The sequence below is a fragment of the Eleutherodactylus coqui genome, chromosome 11, assembly GCF_035609145.1.
Source record: "Eleutherodactylus coqui strain aEleCoq1 chromosome 11, aEleCoq1.hap1, whole genome shotgun sequence".
Lineage (NCBI taxonomy): Eukaryota > Metazoa > Chordata > Amphibia > Anura > Eleutherodactylidae > Eleutherodactylus > Eleutherodactylus coqui.
The window spans coordinates 53,450,532-53,469,923 of NC_089847.1; the positions used below are offsets into that span (position 1 = coordinate 53,450,532).

Consider the following 19,392-nt stretch of genomic DNA (forward strand, 5'->3'; position numbering starts at 1 on the left):
GCAGGAAGCACTTCTTCTTGAGATGGACTTTGTCAAAGATGGCGACAGTCTTGGGAAATAGCTTCGTAGAAAACGAGAAAAGCACTCCCCGTCGGGGAATCGAACCCCGGTCTCCCGCGTGACAGGCGGGGATACTCACCACTATACTAACGAGGAAGAAGCTGATGAAAACATGGCAGTATTCGGGTGGACCCATTTACTCTTGGGACCGATAGAATTTTGCCCATTTACACATTTGCAGATGTTCTGCCAAAAGAAAAATAGCTTCCACAGATGATATCTTGAGTCATCTAACTGCAAAGTCCAGCTAAAGAAATCTCAAGTCTGACAAATCAGACTTTTTCTCTTTCCCCAAAGGTAAAGCTGCAGTGATTCCTGGGGACAAAGCGCTGTTTGGAGGTGAAATGCAGAAAAACATAACCTGGTGTTGTAAATAGTACATAGGCAAGAGGATAGCAAAGTGGCATGCTTCTTAGCATTTAGCAGGAAGCACTTCTTCTTGAGATGGACTTTGTCAAAGATGGCGACAGTCTTGGGAAATAGCTTCGTAGAAAACGAGAAAAGCACTCCCCGTCAGGGAATCGAACCCCGGTCTCCCGCGTGACAGGCGGGGATACTCACCACTATACTAACGAGGAAGAAGCTGATGAAAGCATGGCAGTATTCGGGCGGACCCATTTACTCTTGGGACCGATAGAATTTTGCCCATTTACACATACGCAGATGTTCTGCCAAAAGAAAAATAGCTTCCACAGATGATATCTTGAGTCATCTAACTGCAAAGTCCAGCTAAAGAAATCTCAAGTCTGACAAATCAGACTTTTTCTCTTTCCCCAAAGGTAAAGCTGCAGTGATTCCTGGGGACAAAGCGCTGTTTGGAGGTGAAATGCAGAAAAACATAACCTGGTGTTGTAAACAGTACATAGGCAAGAGGATAGCAAAGTGGCATGCTTCTTAGCATTTAGCAGGAAGCACTTCTTCTTGAGATGGACTTTGTCAAAGACGGCGACAGTCTTGGGAAATAGCTTCGTAGAAAACGAGAAAAGTACTCCCCGTCGGGGAATCGAACCCCGGTCTCCCGCGTGACAGGCGGGGATTCTCACCACTATACTAACGAGGAAGAAGCTGATGAAAGAATGGCAGTATTCGGGCAGACCCATTTACTCTTGGGACCGATAGAATTTTGCCCATTTACACATACGCAGATGTTCTGCCAAAAGAAAAATAGCTTCCACAGATGATATCTTGAGTCATCTAACTGCAAAGTCCAGCTAAAGAAATCTCAAGTCTGACAAATCAGACTTTTTCCTTTTCCCCAAAGGTAAAGCTGCAGTGATTCCTGGGGACAAAGCGCTGTTTGGAGGTGAAATGCAGAAAAACATAACCTGGTGTTGTAAATAGTACATAGGCAAGAGGATAGCAAAGTGGCATGCTTCTTAGCATTTAGCAGGAATCACTTCTTCTTGAGATGGACTTTGTCAAAGATGGCGACAGTCTTGGGAAATAGCTTCGTAGAAAACGAGAAAAGCACTCCCCGTCGGGGAATCGAACCCCGGTCTCCCGCGTGACAGGCGGGGATACTCACCACTATACTAACGAGGAAGAAGCTGATGAAAGCATGGCAGTATTCGGGCGGACCCATTTACTCTTGGGACCGATAGAATTTTGCCCATTTACACATACGCAGATGTTCTGCCAAAAGAAAAATAGCTTCCACAGATGATATCTTGAGTCATCTAACTGCAAAGTCCAGCTAAAGAAATCTCAAGTCTGACAAATCAGACTTTTTCTCTTTCCCCAAAGGTAAAGCTGCAGTGATTCCTGGGGACAAAGCGCTGTTTGGAGGTGAAATGCAGAAAAACATAACCTGGTGTTGTAAACAGTACATAGGCAAGAGGATAGCAAAGTGGCATGCTTCTTAGCATTTAGCAGGAAGCACTTCTTCTTGAGATGGACTTTGCCAAAGATGGCGACAGTCTTGGGAAATAGCTTCGTAGAAAACGAGAAAAGCACTCCCCGTCGGGGAATCGAACCCCGGTCTCCCGCGTGACAGGCAGGGATACTCACCACTATACTAACGAGGAAGAAGCTGATGAAAGCATGGCAGTATTCGGGCAGACCCATTTACTCTTGGGACCGATAGAATTTTGCCCATTTACACATACGCAGATGTTCTGCCAAAAGAAAAATAGCTTCCACAGATGATATCTTGAGTCATCTAAATGCAAAGTCCAGCTAAAGAAATCTCAAGTCTGACAAATCAGACTTTTTCCTTTTCCCCAAAGGTAAAGCTGCAGTGATTCCTGGGGACAAAGCGCTGTTTGGAGGTGAAATGCAGAAAAACATAACCTGGTGTTGTAAATAGTACATAGGCAAGAGGATAGCAAAGTGGCATGCTTCTTAGCATTTAGCAGGAATCACTTCTTCTTGAGATGGACTTTGTCAAAGATGGCGACAGTCTTGGGAAATAGCTTCGTAGAAAACGAGAAAAGCACTCCCCGTCGGGGAATCGAACCCCGGTCTCCCGCGTGACAGGCGGGGATACTCACCACTATACTAACGAGGAAGAAGCTGATGAAAACATGGCAGTATTCGGGTGGACCCATTTACTCTTGGGACCGATAGAATTTTGCCCATTTACACATTTGCAGATGTTCTGCCAAAAGAAAAATAGCTTCCACAGATGATATCTTGAGTCATCTAACTGCAAAGTCCAGCTAAAGAAATCTCAAGTCTGACAAATCAGACTTTTTCTCTTTCCCCAAAGGTAAAGCTGCAGTGATTCCTGGGGACAAAGCGCTGTTTGGAGGTGAAATGCAGAAAAACATAACCTGGTGTTGTAAATAGTACATAGGCAAGAGGATAGCAAAGTGGCATGCTTCTTAGCATTTAGCAGGAAGCACTTCTTCTTGAGATGGACTTTGTCAAAGATGGCGACAGTCTTGGGAAATAGCTTCGTAGAAAACGAGAAAAGCACTCCCCGTCAGGGAATCGAACCCCGGTCTCCCGCGTGACAGGCGGGGATACTCACCACTATACTAACGAGGAAGAAGCTGATGAAAGCATGGCAGTATTCGGGCGGACCCATTTACTCTTGGGACCGATAGAATTTTGCCCATTTACACATACGCAGATGTTCTGCCAAAAGAAAAATAGCTTCCACAGATGATATCTTGAGTCATCTAACTGCAAAGTCCAGCTAAAGAAATCTCAAGTCTGACAAATCAGACTTTTTCTCTTTCCCCAAAGGTAAAGCTGCAGTGATTCCTGGGGACAAAGCGCTGTTTGGAGGTGAAATGCAGAAAAACATAACCTGGTGTTGTAAACAGTACATAGGCAAGAGGATAGCAAAGTGGCATGCTTCTTAGCATTTAGCAGGAAGCACTTCTTCTTGAGATGGACTTTGTCAAAGACGGCGACAGTCTTGGGAAATAGCTTCGTAGAAAACGAGAAAAGTACTCCCCGTCGGGGAATCGAACCCCGGTCTCCCGCGTGACAGGCGGGGATTCTCACCACTATACTAACGAGGAAGAAGCTGATGAAAGAATGGCAGTATTCGGGCAGACCCATTTACTCTTGGGACCGATAGAATTTTGCCCATTTACACATACGCAGATGTTCTGCCAAAAGAAAAATAGCTTCCACAGATGATATCTTGAGTCATCTAACTGCAAAGTCCAGCTAAAGAAATCTCAAGTCTGACAAATCAGACTTTTTCTCTTTCCCCAAAGGTAAAGCTGCAGTGATTCCTGGGGACAAAGCGCTGTTTGGAGGTGAAATGCAGAAAAACATAACCTGGTGTTGTAAACAGTACATAGGCAAAGTGGCATGCTTCTTAGCATTTAGCAGGAAGCACTTCTTCTTGAGATGGACTTTGCCAAAGATGGCGACAGTCTTGGGAAATAGCTTCGTAGAAAACGAGAAAAGTACTCCCCGTCGGGGAATCGAACCCCGGTCTCCCGCGTGACAGGTGGGGATACTCACCACTATACTAACGAGGAAGAAGCTGATGAAAGAATGGCAGTATTCGGGCAGACCCATTTACTCTTGGGACCGATAGAATTTTGCCCATTTACACATACGCAGATGTTCTGCCAAAAGAAAAATAGCTTCCACAGATGATATCTTGAGTCATCTAACTGCAAAGTCCAGCTAAAGAAATCTCAAGTCTGACAAATCAGACTTTTTCTCTTTCCCCAAAGGTAAAGCTGCAGTGATTCCTGGGGACAAAGCGCTGTTTGGAGGTGAAATGCAGAAAAACATAACCTGGTGTTGTAAACAGTACATAGGCAAGAGGATAGCAAAGTGGCATGCTTCTTAGCATTTAGCAGGAAGCACTTCTTCTTGAGATGGACTTTGTCAAAGATGGCGACAGTCTTGGGAAATAGCTTCGTAGAAAGCGAGAAAAGCACTCCCCGTCGGGGAATCGAACCCCGGTCTCCCGCGTGACAGGCGGGGATACTCACCACTATACTAACGAGGAAGAAGCTGATGAAAACATGGCAGTATTCGGGTGGACCCATTTACTCTTGGGACCGATAGAATTTTGCCCATTTACACGTACTCAGATGTTCTGCCAAAAGAAAAATAGCTTCCACAGATGATATCTTGAGTCATCTAACTGCAAAGTCCAGCTAAAGAAATCTCAAGTCTGACAAATCAGACTTTTTCTCTTTCCCCAAAGGTAAAGCTGCAGTGATTCCTGGGGACAAAGCGCTGTTTGGAGGTGAAATGCAGAAAAACATAACCTGGTGTTGTAAATAGTACATAGGCAAGAGGATAGCAAAGTGGCATGCTTCTTAGCATTTAGCAGGAAGCACTTCTTCTTGAGATGGACTTTGCCAAAGATGGCGACAGTCTTGGTAAATAGCTTCGTAGAAAACGAGAAAAGTACTCCCCGTCGGGGAATCGAACCCCGGTCTCCCGCATGACAGGCGGGGATACTCACCACTATACTAACGAGGAAGAAGCTGATGAAAGAATGGCAGTATTCGGGCAGACCCATTTACTCTTGGGACCGATAGAATTTTGCCCATTTACACATACGCAGATGTTCTGCCAAAAGAAAAATAGCTTCCACAGATGATATCTTGAGTCATCTAACTGCAAAGTCCAGCTAAAGAAATCTCAAGTCTGACAAATCAGACTTTTTCTCTTTCCCCAAAGGTAAAGCTGCAGTGATTCCTGGGGACAAAGCGCTGTTTGGAGGTGAAATGCAGAAAAACATAACCTGGTGTTGTAAATAGTACATAGGCAAGAGGATAGCAAAGTGGCATGCTTCTTAGCATTTAGCAGGAAGCACTTCTTCTTGAGATGGACTTTGTCAAAGATGGCGACAGTCTTGGGAAATAGCTTCGTAGAAAAAGAGAAAAGCACTCCCCGTCGGGGAATCGAACCCCGGTCTCCCGCGTGACAGGCGGGGATACTCACCACTATACTAACGAGGAAGAAGCTGATGAAAGCATGGCAGTATTCGGGCGGACCCATTTACTCTTGGGACCGATAGAATTTTGCCCATTTACACATACGCAGATGTTCTGCCAAAAGAAAAATAGCTTCCACAGATGATATCTTGAGTCATCTAACTGCAAAGTCCAGCTAAAGAAATCTCAAGTCTGACAAATCAGACTTTTTCTCTTTCCCCAAAGGTAAAGCTGCAGTGATTCCTGGGGACAAAGCGCTGTTTGGAGGTGAAATGCAGAAAAACATAACCTGGTGTTGTAAACAGTACATAGGCAAGAGGATAGCAAAGTGGCATGCTTCTTAGCATTTAGCAGGAAGCACTTCTTCTTGAGATGGACTTTGTCAAAGATGGCGACAGTCTTGGGAAATAGCTTCGTAGAAAGCGAGAAAAGCACTCCCCGTCGGGGAATCGAACCCCGGTCTCCCGCGTGACAGGCGGGGATACTCACCACTATACTAACGAGGAAGAAGCTGATGAAAACATGGCAGTATTCGGGTGGACCCATTTACTCTTGGGACCGATAGAATTTTGCCCATTTACACGTACTCAGATGTTCTGCCAAAAGAAAAATAGCTTCCACAGATGATATCTTGAGTCATCTAACTGCAAAGTCCAGCTAAAGAAATCTCAAGTCTGACAAATCAGACTTTTTCTCTTTCCCCAAAGGTAAAGCTGCAGTGATTCCTGGGGACAAAGCGCTGTTTGGAGGTGAAATGCAGAAAAACATAACCTGGTGTTGTAAATAGTACATAGGCAAGAGGATAGCAAAGTGGCATGCTTCTTAGCATTTAGCAGGAAGCACTTCTTCTTGAGATGGACTTTGCCAAAGATGGCGACAGTCTTGGGAAATAGCTTCGTAGAAAACGAGAAAAGTACTCCCCGTCGGGGAATCGAACCCCGGTCTCCCGCATGACAGGCGGGGATACTCACCACTATACTAACGAGGAAGAAGCTGATGAAAGAATGGCAGTATTCGGGCAGACCCATTTACTCTTGGGACCGATAGAATTTTGCCCATTTACACATACGCAGATGTTCTGCCAAAAGAAAAATAGCTTCCACAGATGATATCTTGAGTCATCTAACTGCAAAGTCCAGCTAAAGAAATCTCAAGTCTGACAAATCAGACTTTTTCTCTTTCCCCAAAGGTAAAGCTGCAGTGATTCCTGGGGACAAAGCGCTGTTTGGAGGTGAAATGCAGAAAAACATAACCTGGTGTTGTAAACAGTACATAGGCAAGAGGATAGCAAAGTGGCATGCTTCTTAGCATTTAGCAGGAAGCACTTCTTCTTGAGATGGACTTTGTCAAAGATGGCGACAGTCTTGGGAAATAGCTTCGTAGAAAACGAGAAAAGCACTCCCCGTCGGGGAATCGAACCCCGGTCTCCCGCGTGACAGGCAGGGATACTCACCACTATACTAACAAGGAAGAAGCTGATGAAAGCATGGCAGTATTCGGGTGGACCCATTTACTCTTGGGACCGATAGAATTTTGCCCATTTACACATACGCAGATGTTCTGCCAAAAGAAAAATAGCTTCCACAGATGATATCTTGAGTCATCTAACTGCAAAGTCCAGCTAAAGAAATCTCAAGTCTGACAAATCAGACTTTTTCTCTTTCCCCAAAGGTAAAGCTGCAGTGATTCCTGGGGACAAAGCGCTGTTTGGAGGTGAAATGCAGAAAAACATAACCTGGTGTTGTAAATAGTACATAGGCAAGAGGATAGCAAAGTGGCATGCTTCTTAGCATTTAGCAGGAAGCACTTCTTCTTGAGATGGACTTTGTCAAAGATGGCGACAGTCTTGGGAAATAGCTTCGTAGAAAACGAGAAAAGCACTCCCCGTCGGGGAATCGAACCCCGGTCTCCCGCGTGACAGGCGGGCATACTCACCACTATACTAACGAGGAAGAAGCTGATGAAAGCATGGCAGTATTCGGGCGGACCCATTTACTCTTGGGACCGATAGAATTTTGCCCATTTACACATACGCAGATGTTCTGCCAATAAAAAAAATAGCTTCCACAGATGATATCTTGAGTCATCTAACTGCAAAGTCCAGCTAAAGAAATCTCAAGTCTGACAAATCAGACTTTTTCTCTTTCCCCAAAGGTAAAGCTGCAGTGATTCCTGGGGACAAAGCGCTGTTTGGAGGTGAAATGCAGAAAAACATAACCTGGTGTTGTAAACAGTACATAGGCAAGAGGATAGCAAAGTGGCATGCTTCTTAGCATTTAGCAGGAATCACTTCTTCTTGAGATGGACTTTGTCAAAGATGGCGACAGTCTTGGGAAATAGCTTCGTAGAAAACGAGAAAAGCACTCCCCGTCGGGGAATCGAACCCCGGTCTCCCGCGTGACAGGCGGGGATACTCACCACTATACTAACGAGGAAGAAGCTGATGAAAGCATGGCAGTATTCGGGCGGACCCATTTACTCTTGGGAACGATAGAATTTTGCCCATTTACACATACGCAGATGTTCTGCCAAAAGAAAAATAGCTTCCACAGATGATATCTTGAGTCATCTAACTGCAAAGTCCAGCTAAAGAAATCTCAAGTCTGACAAATCAGACTTTTTCTCTTTCCCCAAAGGTAAAGCTGCAGTGATTCCTGGGGACAAAGCGCTGTTTGGAGGTGAAATGCAGAAAAACATAACCTGGTGTTGTAAACAGTACATAGGCAAGAGGATAGCAAAGTGGCATGCTTCTTAGCATTTAGCAGGAAGCACTTCTTCTTGAGATGGACTTTGTCAAAGATGGCGACAGTCTTGGGAAATAGCTTCGTAGAAAGCGAGAAAAGCACTCCCCGTCGGGGAATCGAACCCCGGTCTCCCGCGTGACAGGCGGGGATACTCACCACTATACTAACGAGGAAGAAGCTGATGAAAACATGGCAGTATTCGGGTGGACCCATTTACTCTTGGGACCGATAGAATTTTGCCCATTTACACGTACTCAGATGTTCTGCCAAAAGAAAAATAGCTTCCACAGATGATATCTTGAGTCATCTAACTGCAAAGTCCAGCTAAAGAAATCTCAAGTCTGACAAATCAGACTTTTTCTCTTTCCCCAAAGGTAAAGCTGCAGTGATTCCTGGGGACAAAGCGCTGTTTGGAGGTGAAATGCAGAAAAACATAACCTGGTGTTGTAAACAGTACATAGGCAAGAGGATAGCAAAGTGGCATGCTTCTTAGAATTTAGCAGGAAGCACTTCTTCTTGAGATGGACTTTGTCAAAGATGGCGACAGTCTTGGGAAATAGCTTCGTAGAAAACGAGAAAAGCACTCCCCGTCGGGGAATCGAACCCCGGTCTCCCGCGTGACAGGCGGGGATACTCACCACTATACTAACGAGGAAGAAGCTGATGAAAGCATGGCAGTATTCGGGCGGACCCATTTACTCTTGGGACCGATAGAATTTTGCCCATTTACACATACGCAGATGTTCTGCCAAAAGAAAAATAGCTTCCACAGATGATATCTTGAGTCATCTAACTGCAAAGTCCAGCTAAAGAAATCTCAAGTCTGACAAATCAGACTTTTTCTCTTTCCCCAAAGGTAAAGCTGCAGTGATTCCTGGGGACAAAGCGCTGTTTGGAGGTGAAATGCAGAAAAACATAACCTGGTGTTGTAAATAGTACATAGGCAAGAGGATAGCAAAGTGGCATGCTTCTTAGCATTTAGCAGGAAGCACTTCTTCTTGAGATGGACTTTGTCAAAGATGGCGACAGTCTTGGGAAATAGCTTCGTAGAAAACGAGAAAAGCACTCCCCGTCGGGGAATCGAACCCCGGTCTCCCGCGTGACAGGCGGGGATACTCACCACTATACTAACGAGGAAGAAGCTGATGAAAGCATGGCAGTATTCGGGCGGACCCATTTACTCTTGGGACCGATAGAATTTTGCCCATTTACACATACGCAGATGTTCTGCCAAAAGAAAAATAGCTTCCACAGATGATATCTTGAGTCATCTAACTGCAAAGTCCAGCTAAAGAAATCTCAAGTCTGACAAATCAGACTTTTTCTCTTTCCCCAAAGGTAAAGCTGCAGTGATTCCTGGGGACAAAGCGCTGTTTGGAGGTGAAATGCAGAAAAACATAACCTGGTGTTGTAAACAGTACATAGGCAAGAGGATAGCAAAGTGGCATGCTTCTTAGCATTTAGCAGGAAGCACTTCTTCTTGAGATGGACTTTGTCAAAGATGGCGACAGTCTTGGGAAATAGCTTCGTAGAAAGCGAGAAAAGCACTCCCCGTCGGGGAATCGAACCCCGGTCTCCCGCGTGACAGGCGGGGATACTCACCACTATACTAACGAGGAAGAAGCTGATGAAAACATGGCAGTATTCGGGTGGACCCATTTACTCTTGGGACCGATAGAATTTTGCCCATTTACACGTACTCAGATGTTCTGCCAAAAGAAAAATAGCTTCCACAGATGATATCTTGAGTCATCTAACTGCAAAGTCCAGCTAAAGAAATCTCAAGTCTGACAAATCAGACTTTTTCTCTTTCCCCAAAGGTAAAGCTGCAGTGATTCCTGGGGACAAAGCGCTGTTTGGAGGTGAAATGCAGAAAAACATAACCTGGTGTTGTAAATAGTACATAGGCAAGAGGATAGCAAAGTGGCATGCTTCTTAGCATTTAGCAGGAAGCACTTCTTCTTGAGATGGACTTTGTCAAAGATGGCGACAGTCTTGGGAAATAGCTTCGTAGAAAGCGAGAAAAGCACTCCCCGTCGGGGAATCGAACCCCGGTCTCCCGCATGACAGGCGGGGATACTCACCACTATACTAACGAGGAAGAAGCTGATGAAAGAATGGCAGTATTCGGGCAGACCCATTTACTCTTGGGACCGATAGAATTTTGCCCATTTACACATACGCAGATGTTCTGCCAAAAGAAAAATAGCTTCCACAGATGATATCTTGAGTCATCTAACTGCAAAGTCCAGCTAAAGAAATCTCAAGTCTGACAAATCAGACTTTTTCTCTTTCCCCAAAGGTAAAGCTGCAGTGATTCCTGGGGACAAAGCGCTGTTTGGAGGTGAAATGCAGAAAAACATAACCTGGTGTTGTAAATAGTACATAGGCAAGAGGATAGCAAAGTGGCATGCTTCTTAGCATTTAGCAGGAAGCACTTCTTCTTGAGATGGACTTTGTCAAAGATGGCGACAGTCTTGGGAAATAGCTTCGTAGAAAAAGAGAAAAGCACTCCCCGTCGGGGAATCGAACCCCGGTCTCCCGCGTGACAGGCGGGGATACTCACCACTATACTAACGAGGAAGAAGCTGATGAAAGCATGGCAGTATTCGGGCGGACCCATTTACTCTTGGGACCGATAGAATTTTGCCCATTTACACATACGCAGATGTTCTGCCAAAAGAAAAATAGCTTCCACAGATGATATCTTGAGTCATCTAACTGCAAAGTCCAGCTAAAGAAATCTCAAGTCTGACAAATCAGACTTTTTCTCTTTCCCCAAAGGTAAAGCTGCAGTGATTCCTGGGGACAAAGCGCTGTTTGGAGGTGAAATGCAGAAAAACATAACCTGGTGTTGTAAACAGTACATAGGCAAGAGGATAGCAAAGTGGCATGCTTCTTAGCATTTAGCAGGAAGCACTTCTTCTTGAGATGGACTTTGTCAAAGATGGCGACAGTCTTGGGAAATAGCTTCGTAGAAAGCGAGAAAAGCACTCCCCGTCGGGGAATCGAACCCCGGTCTCCCGCGTGACAGGCGGGGATACTCACCACTATACTAACGAGGAAGAAGCTGATGAAAACATGGCAGTATTCGGGTGGACCCATTTACTCTTGGGACCGATAGAATTTTGCCCATTTACACGTACTCAGATGTTCTGCCAAAAGAAAAATAGCTTCCACAGATGATATCTTGAGTCATCTAACTGCAAAGTCCAGCTAAAGAAATCTCAAGTCTGACAAATCAGACTTTTTCTCTTTCCCCAAAGGTAAAGCTGCAGTGATTCCTGGGGACAAAGCGCTGTTTGGAGGTGAAATGCAGAAAAACATAACCTGGTGTTGTAAATAGTACATAGGCAAGAGGATAGCAAAGTGGCATGCTTCTTAGCATTTAGCAGGAAGCACTTCTTCTTGAGATGGACTTTGCCAAAGATGGCGACAGTCTTGGGAAATAGCTTCGTAGAAAACGAGAAAAGTACTCCCCGTCGGGGAATCGAACCCCGGTCTCCCGCATGACAGGCGGGGATACTCACCACTATACTAACGAGGAAGAAGCTGATGAAAGAATGGCAGTATTCGGGCAGACCCATTTACTCTTGGGACCGATAGAATTTTGCCCATTTACACATACGCAGATGTTCTGCCAAAAGAAAAATAGCTTCCACAGATGATATCTTGAGTCATCTAACTGCAAAGTCCAGCTAAAGAAATCTCAAGTCTGACAAATCAGACTTTTTCTCTTTCCCCAAAGGTAAAGCTGCAGTGATTCCTGGGGACAAAGCGCTGTTTGGAGGTGAAATGCAGAAAAACATAACCTGGTGTTGTAAACAGTACATAGGCAAGAGGATAGCAAAGTGGCATGCTTCTTAGCATTTAGCAGGAAGCACTTCTTCTTGAGATGGACTTTGTCAAAGATGGCGACAGTCTTGGGAAATAGCTTCGTAGAAAACGAGAAAAGCACTCCCCGTCGGGGAATCGAACCCCGGTCTCCCGCGTGACAGGCAGGGATACTCACCACTATACTAACAAGGAAGAAGCTGATGAAAGCATGGCAGTATTCGGGTGGACCCATTTACTCTTGGGACCGATAGAATTTTGCCCATTTACACATACGCAGATGTTCTGCCAAAAGAAAAATAGCTTCCACAGATGATATCTTGAGTCATCTAACTGCAAAGTCCAGCTAAAGAAATCTCAAGTCTGACAAATCAGACTTTTTCTCTTTCCCCAAAGGTAAAGCTGCAGTGATTCCTGGGGACAAAGCGCTGTTTGGAGGTGAAATGCAGAAAAACATAACCTGGTGTTGTAAATAGTACATAGGCAAGAGGATAGCAAAGTGGCATGCTTCTTAGCATTTAGCAGGAAGCACTTCTTCTTGAGATGGACTTTGTCAAAGATGGCGACAGTCTTGGGAAATAGCTTCGTAGAAAACGAGAAAAGCACTCCCCGTCGGGGAATCGAACCCCGGTCTCCCGCGTGACAGGCGGGCATACTCACCACTATACTAACGAGGAAGAAGCTGATGAAAGCATGGCAGTATTCGGGCGGACCCATTTACTCTTGGGACCGATAGAATTTTGCCCATTTACACATACGCAGATGTTCTGCCAATAAAAAAAATAGCTTCCACAGATGATATCTTGAGTCATCTAACTGCAAAGTCCAGCTAAAGAAATCTCAAGTCTGACAAATCAGACTTTTTCTCTTTCCCCAAAGGTAAAGCTGCAGTGATTCCTGGGGACAAAGCGCTGTTTGGAGGTGAAATGCAGAAAAACATAACCTGGTGTTGTAAACAGTACATAGGCAAGAGGATAGCAAAGTGGCATGCTTCTTAGCATTTAGCAGGAATCACTTCTTCTTGAGATGGACTTTGTCAAAGATGGCGACAGTCTTGGGAAATAGCTTCGTAGAAAACGAGAAAAGCACTCCCCGTCGGGGAATCGAACCCCGGTCTCCCGCGTGACAGGCGGGGATACTCACCACTATACTAACGAGGAAGAAGCTGATGAAAGCATGGCAGTATTCGGGCGGACCCATTTACTCTTGGGAACGATAGAATTTTGCCCATTTACACATACGCAGATGTTCTGCCAAAAGAAAAATAGCTTCCACAGATGATATCTTGAGTCATCTAACTGCAAAGTCCAGCTAAAGAAATCTCAAGTCTGACAAATCAGACTTTTTCTCTTTCCCCAAAGGTAAAGCTGCAGTGATTCCTGGGGACAAAGCGCTGTTTGGAGGTGAAATGCAGAAAAACATAACCTGGTGTTGTAAACAGTACATAGGCAAGAGGATAGCAAAGTGGCATGCTTCTTAGCATTTAGCAGGAAGCACTTCTTCTTGAGATGGACTTTGTCAAAGATGGCGACAGTCTTGGGAAATAGCTTCGTAGAAAGCGAGAAAAGCACTCCCCGTCGGGGAATCGAACCCCGGTCTCCCGCGTGACAGGCGGGGATACTCACCACTATACTAACGAGGAAGAAGCTGATGAAAACATGGCAGTATTCGGGTGGACCCATTTACTCTTGGGACCGATAGAATTTTGCCCATTTACACGTACTCAGATGTTCTGCCAAAAGAAAAATAGCTTCCACAGATGATATCTTGAGTCATCTAACTGCAAAGTCCAGCTAAAGAAATCTCAAGTCTGACAAATCAGACTTTTTCTCTTTCCCCAAAGGTAAAGCTGCAGTGATTCCTGGGGACAAAGCGCTGTTTGGAGGTGAAATGCAGAAAAACATAACCTGGTGTTGTAAACAGTACATAGGCAAGAGGATAGCAAAGTGGCATGCTTCTTAGAATTTAGCAGGAAGCACTTCTTCTTGAGATGGACTTTGTCAAAGATGGCGACAGTCTTGGGAAATAGCTTCGTAGAAAACGAGAAAAGCACTCCCCGTCGGGGAATCGAACCCCGGTCTCCCGCGTGACAGGCGGGGATACTCACCACTATACTAACGAGGAAGAAGCTGATGAAAGCATGGCAGTATTCGGGCGGACCCATTTACTCTTGGGACCGATAGAATTTTGCCCATTTACACATACGCAGATGTTCTGCCAAAAGAAAAATAGCTTCCACAGATGATATCTTGAGTCATCTAACTGCAAAGTCCAGCTAAAGAAATCTCAAGTCTGACAAATCAGACTTTTTCTCTTTCCCCAAAGGTAAAGCTGCAGTGATTCCTGGGGACAAAGCGCTGTTTGGAGGTGAAATGCAGAAAAACATAACCTGGTGTTGTAAATAGTACATAGGCAAGAGGATAGCAAAGTGGCATGCTTCTTAGCATTTAGCAGGAAGCACTTCTTCTTGAGATGGACTTTGTCAAAGATGGCGACAGTCTTGGGAAATAGCTTCGTAGAAAACGAGAAAAGCACTCCCCGTCGGGGAATCGAACCCCGGTCTCCCGCGTGACAGGCGGGGATACTCACCACTATACTAACGAGGAAGAAGCTGATGAAAGCATGGCAGTATTCGGGCGGACCCATTTACTCTTGGGACCGATAGAATTTTGCCCATTTACACATACGCAGATGTTCTGCCAAAAGAAAAATAGCTTCCACAGATGATATCTTGAGTCATCTAACTGCAAAGTCCAGCTAAAGAAATCTCAAGTCTGACAAATCAGACTTTTTCTCTTTCCCCAAAGGTAAAGCTGCAGTGATTCCTGGGGACAAAGCGCTGTTTGGAGGTGAAATGCAGAAAAACATAACCTGGTGTTGTAAACAGTACATAGGCAAGAGGATAGCAAAGTGGCATGCTTCTTAGCATTTAGCAGGAAGCACTTCTTCTTGAGATGGACTTTGTCAAAGATGGCGACAGTCTTGGGAAATAGCTTCGTAGAAAGCGAGAAAAGCACTCCCCGTCGGGGAATCGAACCCCGGTCTCCCGCGTGACAGGCGGGGATACTCACCACTATACTAACGAGGAAGAAGCTGATGAAAACATGGCAGTATTCGGGTGGACCCATTTACTCTTGGGACCGATAGAATTTTGCCCATTTACACGTACTCAGATGTTCTGCCAAAAGAAAAATAGCTTCCACAGATGATATCTTGAGTCATCTAACTGCAAAGTCCAGCTAAAGAAATCTCAAGTCTGACAAATCAGACTTTTTCTCTTTCCCCAAAGGTAAAGCTGCAGTGATTCCTGGGGACAAAGCGCTGTTTGGAGGTGAAATGCAGAAAAACATAACCTGGTGTTGTAAATAGTACATAGGCAAGAGGATAGCAAAGTGGCATGCTTCTTAGCATTTAGCAGGAAGCACTTCTTCTTGAGATGGACTTTGCCAAAGATGGCGACAGTCTTGGGAAATAGCTTCGTAGAAAACGAGAAAAGTACTCCCCGTCGGGGAATCGAACCCCGGTCTCCCGCATGACAGGCGGGGATACTCACCACTATACTAACGAGGAAGAAGCTGATGAAAGAATGGCAGTATTCGGGCAGACCCATTTACTCTTGGGACCGATAGAATTTTGCCCATTTACACATACGCAGATGTTCTGCCAAAAGAAAAATAGCTTCCACAGATGATATCTTGAGTCATCTAACTGCAAAGTCCAGCTAAAGAAATCTCAAGTCTGACAAATCAGACTTTTTCTCTTTCCCCAAAGGTAAAGCTGCAGTGATTCCTGGGGACAAAGCGCTGTTTGGAGGTGAAATGCAGAAAAACATAACCTGGTGTTGTAAACAGTACATAGGCAAGAGGATAGCAAAGTGGCATGCTTCTTAGCATTTAGCAGGAAGCACTTCTTCTTGAGATGGACTTTGCCAAAGATGGCGACAGTCTTGGGAAATAGCTTCGTAGAAAACGAGAAAAGTACTCCCCGTCGGGGAATCGAACCCCGGTCTCCCGCGTGACAGGCGGGGATACTCACCACTATACTAACGAGGAAGAAGCTGATGAAAGAATGGCAGTATTCGGGCAGACCCATTTACTCTTGGGACCGATAGAATTTTGCCCATTTACACATACGCAGATGTTCTGCCAAAAGAAAAATAGCTTCCACAGATGATATCTTGAGTCATCTAACTGCAAAGTCCAGCTAAAGAAATCTCAAGTCTGACAAATCAGACTTTTTCCTTTTCCCCAAAGGTAAAGCTGCAGTGATTCCTGGGGACAAAGCGCTGTTTGGAGGTGAAATGCAGAAAAACATAACCTGGTGTTGTAAATAGTACATAGGCAAGAGGATAGCAAAGTGGCATGCTTCTTAGCATTTAGCAGGAATCACTTCTTCTTGAGATGGACTTTGTCAAAGATGGCGACAGTCTTGGGAAATAGCTTCGTAGAAAACGAGAAAAGCACTCCCCGTCAGGGAATCGAACCCCGGTCTCCCGCGTGACAGGCGGGGATACTCACCACTATACTAACGAGGAAGAAGCTGATGAAAGCATGGCAGTATTCGGGCAGACCCATTTACTCTTGGGACCGATAGAATTTTGCCCATTTACACATACGCAGATGTTCTGCCAAAAGAAAAATAGCTTCCACAGATGATATCTTGAGTCATCTAACTGCAAAGTCCAGCTAAAGAAATCTCAAGTCTGACAAATCAGACTTTTTCCTTTTCCCCAAAGGTAAAGCTGCAGTGATTCCTGGGGACAAAGCGCTGTTTGGAGGTGAAATGCAGAAAAACATAACCTGGTGTTGTAAATAGTACATAGGCAAGAGGATAGCAAAGTTGCATGCTTCTTAGCATTTAGCAGGAATCACTTCTTCTTGAGATGGACTTTGTCAAAGATGGCGACAGTCTTGGGAAATAGCTTCGTAGAAAACGAGAAAAGCACTCCCCGTCGGGGAATCGAACCCCGGTCTCCCGCGTGACAGGCGGGGATACTCACCACTATACTAACGAGGAAGAAGCTGATGAAAGCATGGCAGTATTCGGGCGGACCCATTTACTCTTGGGACCGATAGAATTTTGCCCATTTACACATACGCAGATGTTCTGCCAAAAAAAAAATAGCTTCCACAGATGATATCTTGAGTCATCTAACTGCAAAGTCCAGCTAAAGAAATCTCAAGTCTGACAAATCAGACTTTTTCTCTTTCCCCAAAGGTAAAGCTGCAGTGATTCCTGGGGACAAAGCGCTGTTTGGAGGTGAAATGCAGAAAAACATAACCTGGTGTTGTAAACAGTACATAGGCAAGAGGATAGCAAAGTGGCATGCTTCTTAGCATTTAGCAGGAAGCACTTCTTCTTGAGATGGACTTTGTCAAAGATGGCGACAGTCTTGGGAAATAGCTTCGTAGAAAACGAGAAAAGCACTCCCCGTCGGGGAATCGAACCCCGGTCTCCCGCGTGACAGGCGGGGATACTCACCACTATACTAACGAGGAAGAAGCTGATGAAAGCATGGCAGTATTCGGGCGGACCCATTTACTCTTGGGACCGATAGAATTTTGCCCATTTACACATACGCAGATGTTCTGCCAAAAGAAAAATAGCTTCCACAGATGATATCTTGAGTCATCTAACTGCAAAGTCCAGCTAAAGAAATCTCAAGTCTGACAAATCAGACTTTTTCTCTTTCCCCAAAGGTAAAGCTGCAGTGATTCCTGGGGACAAAGCGCTGTTTGGAGGTGAAATGCAGAAAAACATAACCTGGTGTTGTAAACAGTACATAGGCAAGAGGATAGCAAAGTGGCATGCTTCTTAGCATTTAGCAGGAAGCACTTCTTCTTGAGATGGACTTTGTCAAAGATGGCGACAGTCTTGGGAAATAGCTTCGTAGAAAGCGAGAAAAGCACTCCCCGTCGGGGAATCGAACCCCGGTCTCCCGCGTGACAGGCGGGGATACTCACCACTATACTAACGAGGAAGAAGCTGATGAAAACATGGCAGTATTCGGGTGGACCCATTTACTCTTGGGACCGATAGAATTTTGCCCATTTACACGTACTCAGATGTTCTGCCAAAAGAAAAATAGCTTCCACAGATGATATCTTGAGTCATCTAACTGCAAAGTCCAGCTAAAGAAATCTCAAGTCTGACAAATCAGACTTTTTCTCTTTCCCCAAAGGTAAAGCTGCAGTGATTCCTGGGGACAAAGCGCTGTTTGGAGGTGAAATGCAGAAAAACATAACCTGGTGTTGTAAATAGTACATAGGCAAGAGGATAGCAAAGTGGCATGCTTCTTAGCATTTAGCAGGAAGCACTTCTTCTTGAGATGGACTTTGCCAAAGATGGCGACAGTCTTGGGAAATAGCTTCGTAGAAAACGAGAAAAGTACTCCCCGTCGGGGAATCGAACCCCGGTCTCCCGCATGACAGGCGGGGATACTCACCACTATACTAACGAGGAAGAAGCTGATGAAAGAATGGCAGTATTCGGGCAGACCCATTTACTCTTGGGACCGATAGAATTTTGCCCATTTACACATACGCAGATGTTCTGCCAAAAGAAAAATAGCTTCCACAGATGATATCTTGAGTCATCTAACTGCAAAGTCCAGCTAAAGAAATCTCAAGTCTGACAAATCAGACTTTTTCTCTTTCCCCAAAGGTAAAGCTGCAGTGATTCCTGGGGACAAAGCGCTGTTTGGAGGTGAAATGCAGAAAAACATAACCTGGTGTTGTAAACAGTACATAGGCAAGAGGATAGCAAAGTGGCATGCTTCTTAGCATTTAGCAGGAAGCACTTCTTCTTGAGATGGACTTTGCCAAAGATGGCGACAGTCTTGGGAAATAGCTTCGTAGAAAACGAGAAAAGTACTCCCCGTCGGGGAATCGAACCCCGGTCTCCCGCGTGACAGGCGGGGATACTCACCACTATACTAACGAGGAAGAAGCTGATGAAAGAATGGCAGTATTCGGGCAGACCCATTTACTCTTGGGACCGATAGAATTTTGCCCATTTACACATACGCAGATGTTCTGCCAAAAGAAAAATAGCTTCCACAGATGATATCTTGAGTCATCTAACTGCAAAGTCCAGCTAAAGAAATCTCAAGTCTGACAAATCAGACTTTTTCCTTTTCCCCAAAGGTAAAGCTGCAGTGATTCCTGGGGACAAAGCGCTGTTTGGAGGTGAAATGCAGAAAAACATAACCTGGTGTTGTAAATAGTACATAGGCAAGAGGATAGCAAAGTGGCATGCTTCTTAGCATTTAGCAGGAATCACTTCTTCTTGAGATGGACTTTGTCAAAGATGGCGACAGTCTTGGGAAATAGCTTCGTAGAAAACGAGAAAAGCACTCCCCGTCAGGGAATCGAACCCCGGTCTCCCGCGTG

The 19,392-nt window shown here is 45.0% G+C and overlaps 25 non-coding genes across 25 annotated transcripts; all 25 read right to left on the reverse strand.

Annotated features, from left to right (window-relative positions):
- Nucleotides 1-84: 84 nt before the first annotated feature.
- TRNAD-GUC (transfer RNA aspartic acid (anticodon GUC)) lies at nucleotides 85-156 on the reverse strand. The gene has a single exon. It is a non-coding gene; the product is annotated as a tRNA-Asp (tRNA).
- Nucleotides 157-1,530: 1,374 nt separating this feature from the next.
- TRNAD-GUC (transfer RNA aspartic acid (anticodon GUC)) lies at nucleotides 1,531-1,602 on the reverse strand. The gene has a single exon. It is a non-coding gene; the product is annotated as a tRNA-Asp (tRNA).
- Nucleotides 1,603-2,494: 892 nt separating this feature from the next.
- Nucleotides 2,495-2,566, reverse strand: TRNAD-GUC (transfer RNA aspartic acid (anticodon GUC)). Its single transcript has one exon. It is a non-coding gene; the product is annotated as a tRNA-Asp (tRNA).
- A 1,845-nt stretch (nucleotides 2,567-4,411) lies between these two features.
- On the reverse strand, nucleotides 4,412-4,483 carry TRNAD-GUC (transfer RNA aspartic acid (anticodon GUC)). The gene has a single exon. It is a non-coding gene; the product is annotated as a tRNA-Asp (tRNA).
- An 892-nt stretch (nucleotides 4,484-5,375) lies between these two features.
- Nucleotides 5,376-5,447, reverse strand: TRNAD-GUC (transfer RNA aspartic acid (anticodon GUC)). Its single transcript has one exon. It is a non-coding gene; the product is annotated as a tRNA-Asp (tRNA).
- A 410-nt stretch (nucleotides 5,448-5,857) lies between these two features.
- On the reverse strand, nucleotides 5,858-5,929 carry TRNAD-GUC (transfer RNA aspartic acid (anticodon GUC)). Its single transcript has one exon. It is a non-coding gene; the product is annotated as a tRNA-Asp (tRNA).
- A 1,374-nt stretch (nucleotides 5,930-7,303) lies between these two features.
- Nucleotides 7,304-7,375, reverse strand: TRNAD-GUC (transfer RNA aspartic acid (anticodon GUC)). The gene has a single exon. It is a non-coding gene; the product is annotated as a tRNA-Asp (tRNA).
- A 411-nt stretch (nucleotides 7,376-7,786) lies between these two features.
- Nucleotides 7,787-7,858, reverse strand: TRNAD-GUC (transfer RNA aspartic acid (anticodon GUC)). The gene has a single exon. It is a non-coding gene; the product is annotated as a tRNA-Asp (tRNA).
- Nucleotides 7,859-8,268: 410 nt separating this feature from the next.
- TRNAD-GUC (transfer RNA aspartic acid (anticodon GUC)) lies at nucleotides 8,269-8,340 on the reverse strand. Its single transcript has one exon. It is a non-coding gene; the product is annotated as a tRNA-Asp (tRNA).
- A 410-nt stretch (nucleotides 8,341-8,750) lies between these two features.
- On the reverse strand, nucleotides 8,751-8,822 carry TRNAD-GUC (transfer RNA aspartic acid (anticodon GUC)). Its single transcript has one exon. It is a non-coding gene; the product is annotated as a tRNA-Asp (tRNA).
- A 410-nt stretch (nucleotides 8,823-9,232) lies between these two features.
- TRNAD-GUC (transfer RNA aspartic acid (anticodon GUC)) lies at nucleotides 9,233-9,304 on the reverse strand. The gene has a single exon. It is a non-coding gene; the product is annotated as a tRNA-Asp (tRNA).
- Nucleotides 9,305-9,714: 410 nt separating this feature from the next.
- On the reverse strand, nucleotides 9,715-9,786 carry TRNAD-GUC (transfer RNA aspartic acid (anticodon GUC)). Its single transcript has one exon. It is a non-coding gene; the product is annotated as a tRNA-Asp (tRNA).
- Nucleotides 9,787-10,678: 892 nt separating this feature from the next.
- On the reverse strand, nucleotides 10,679-10,750 carry TRNAD-GUC (transfer RNA aspartic acid (anticodon GUC)). The gene has a single exon. It is a non-coding gene; the product is annotated as a tRNA-Asp (tRNA).
- A 410-nt stretch (nucleotides 10,751-11,160) lies between these two features.
- Nucleotides 11,161-11,232, reverse strand: TRNAD-GUC (transfer RNA aspartic acid (anticodon GUC)). Its single transcript has one exon. It is a non-coding gene; the product is annotated as a tRNA-Asp (tRNA).
- A 1,374-nt stretch (nucleotides 11,233-12,606) lies between these two features.
- On the reverse strand, nucleotides 12,607-12,678 carry TRNAD-GUC (transfer RNA aspartic acid (anticodon GUC)). Its single transcript has one exon. It is a non-coding gene; the product is annotated as a tRNA-Asp (tRNA).
- Nucleotides 12,679-13,089: 411 nt separating this feature from the next.
- Nucleotides 13,090-13,161, reverse strand: TRNAD-GUC (transfer RNA aspartic acid (anticodon GUC)). The gene has a single exon. It is a non-coding gene; the product is annotated as a tRNA-Asp (tRNA).
- Nucleotides 13,162-13,571: 410 nt separating this feature from the next.
- TRNAD-GUC (transfer RNA aspartic acid (anticodon GUC)) lies at nucleotides 13,572-13,643 on the reverse strand. Its single transcript has one exon. It is a non-coding gene; the product is annotated as a tRNA-Asp (tRNA).
- A 410-nt stretch (nucleotides 13,644-14,053) lies between these two features.
- Nucleotides 14,054-14,125, reverse strand: TRNAD-GUC (transfer RNA aspartic acid (anticodon GUC)). Its single transcript has one exon. It is a non-coding gene; the product is annotated as a tRNA-Asp (tRNA).
- Nucleotides 14,126-14,535: 410 nt separating this feature from the next.
- TRNAD-GUC (transfer RNA aspartic acid (anticodon GUC)) lies at nucleotides 14,536-14,607 on the reverse strand. The gene has a single exon. It is a non-coding gene; the product is annotated as a tRNA-Asp (tRNA).
- A 410-nt stretch (nucleotides 14,608-15,017) lies between these two features.
- Nucleotides 15,018-15,089, reverse strand: TRNAD-GUC (transfer RNA aspartic acid (anticodon GUC)). Its single transcript has one exon. It is a non-coding gene; the product is annotated as a tRNA-Asp (tRNA).
- An 892-nt stretch (nucleotides 15,090-15,981) lies between these two features.
- Nucleotides 15,982-16,053, reverse strand: TRNAD-GUC (transfer RNA aspartic acid (anticodon GUC)). The gene has a single exon. It is a non-coding gene; the product is annotated as a tRNA-Asp (tRNA).
- An 892-nt stretch (nucleotides 16,054-16,945) lies between these two features.
- Nucleotides 16,946-17,017, reverse strand: TRNAD-GUC (transfer RNA aspartic acid (anticodon GUC)). Its single transcript has one exon. It is a non-coding gene; the product is annotated as a tRNA-Asp (tRNA).
- Nucleotides 17,018-17,427: 410 nt separating this feature from the next.
- Nucleotides 17,428-17,499, reverse strand: TRNAD-GUC (transfer RNA aspartic acid (anticodon GUC)). The gene has a single exon. It is a non-coding gene; the product is annotated as a tRNA-Asp (tRNA).
- Nucleotides 17,500-17,909: 410 nt separating this feature from the next.
- TRNAD-GUC (transfer RNA aspartic acid (anticodon GUC)) lies at nucleotides 17,910-17,981 on the reverse strand. Its single transcript has one exon. It is a non-coding gene; the product is annotated as a tRNA-Asp (tRNA).
- Nucleotides 17,982-18,873: 892 nt separating this feature from the next.
- On the reverse strand, nucleotides 18,874-18,945 carry TRNAD-GUC (transfer RNA aspartic acid (anticodon GUC)). The gene has a single exon. It is a non-coding gene; the product is annotated as a tRNA-Asp (tRNA).
- Between the last annotated feature and the right edge of the window lie 447 nt (nucleotides 18,946-19,392).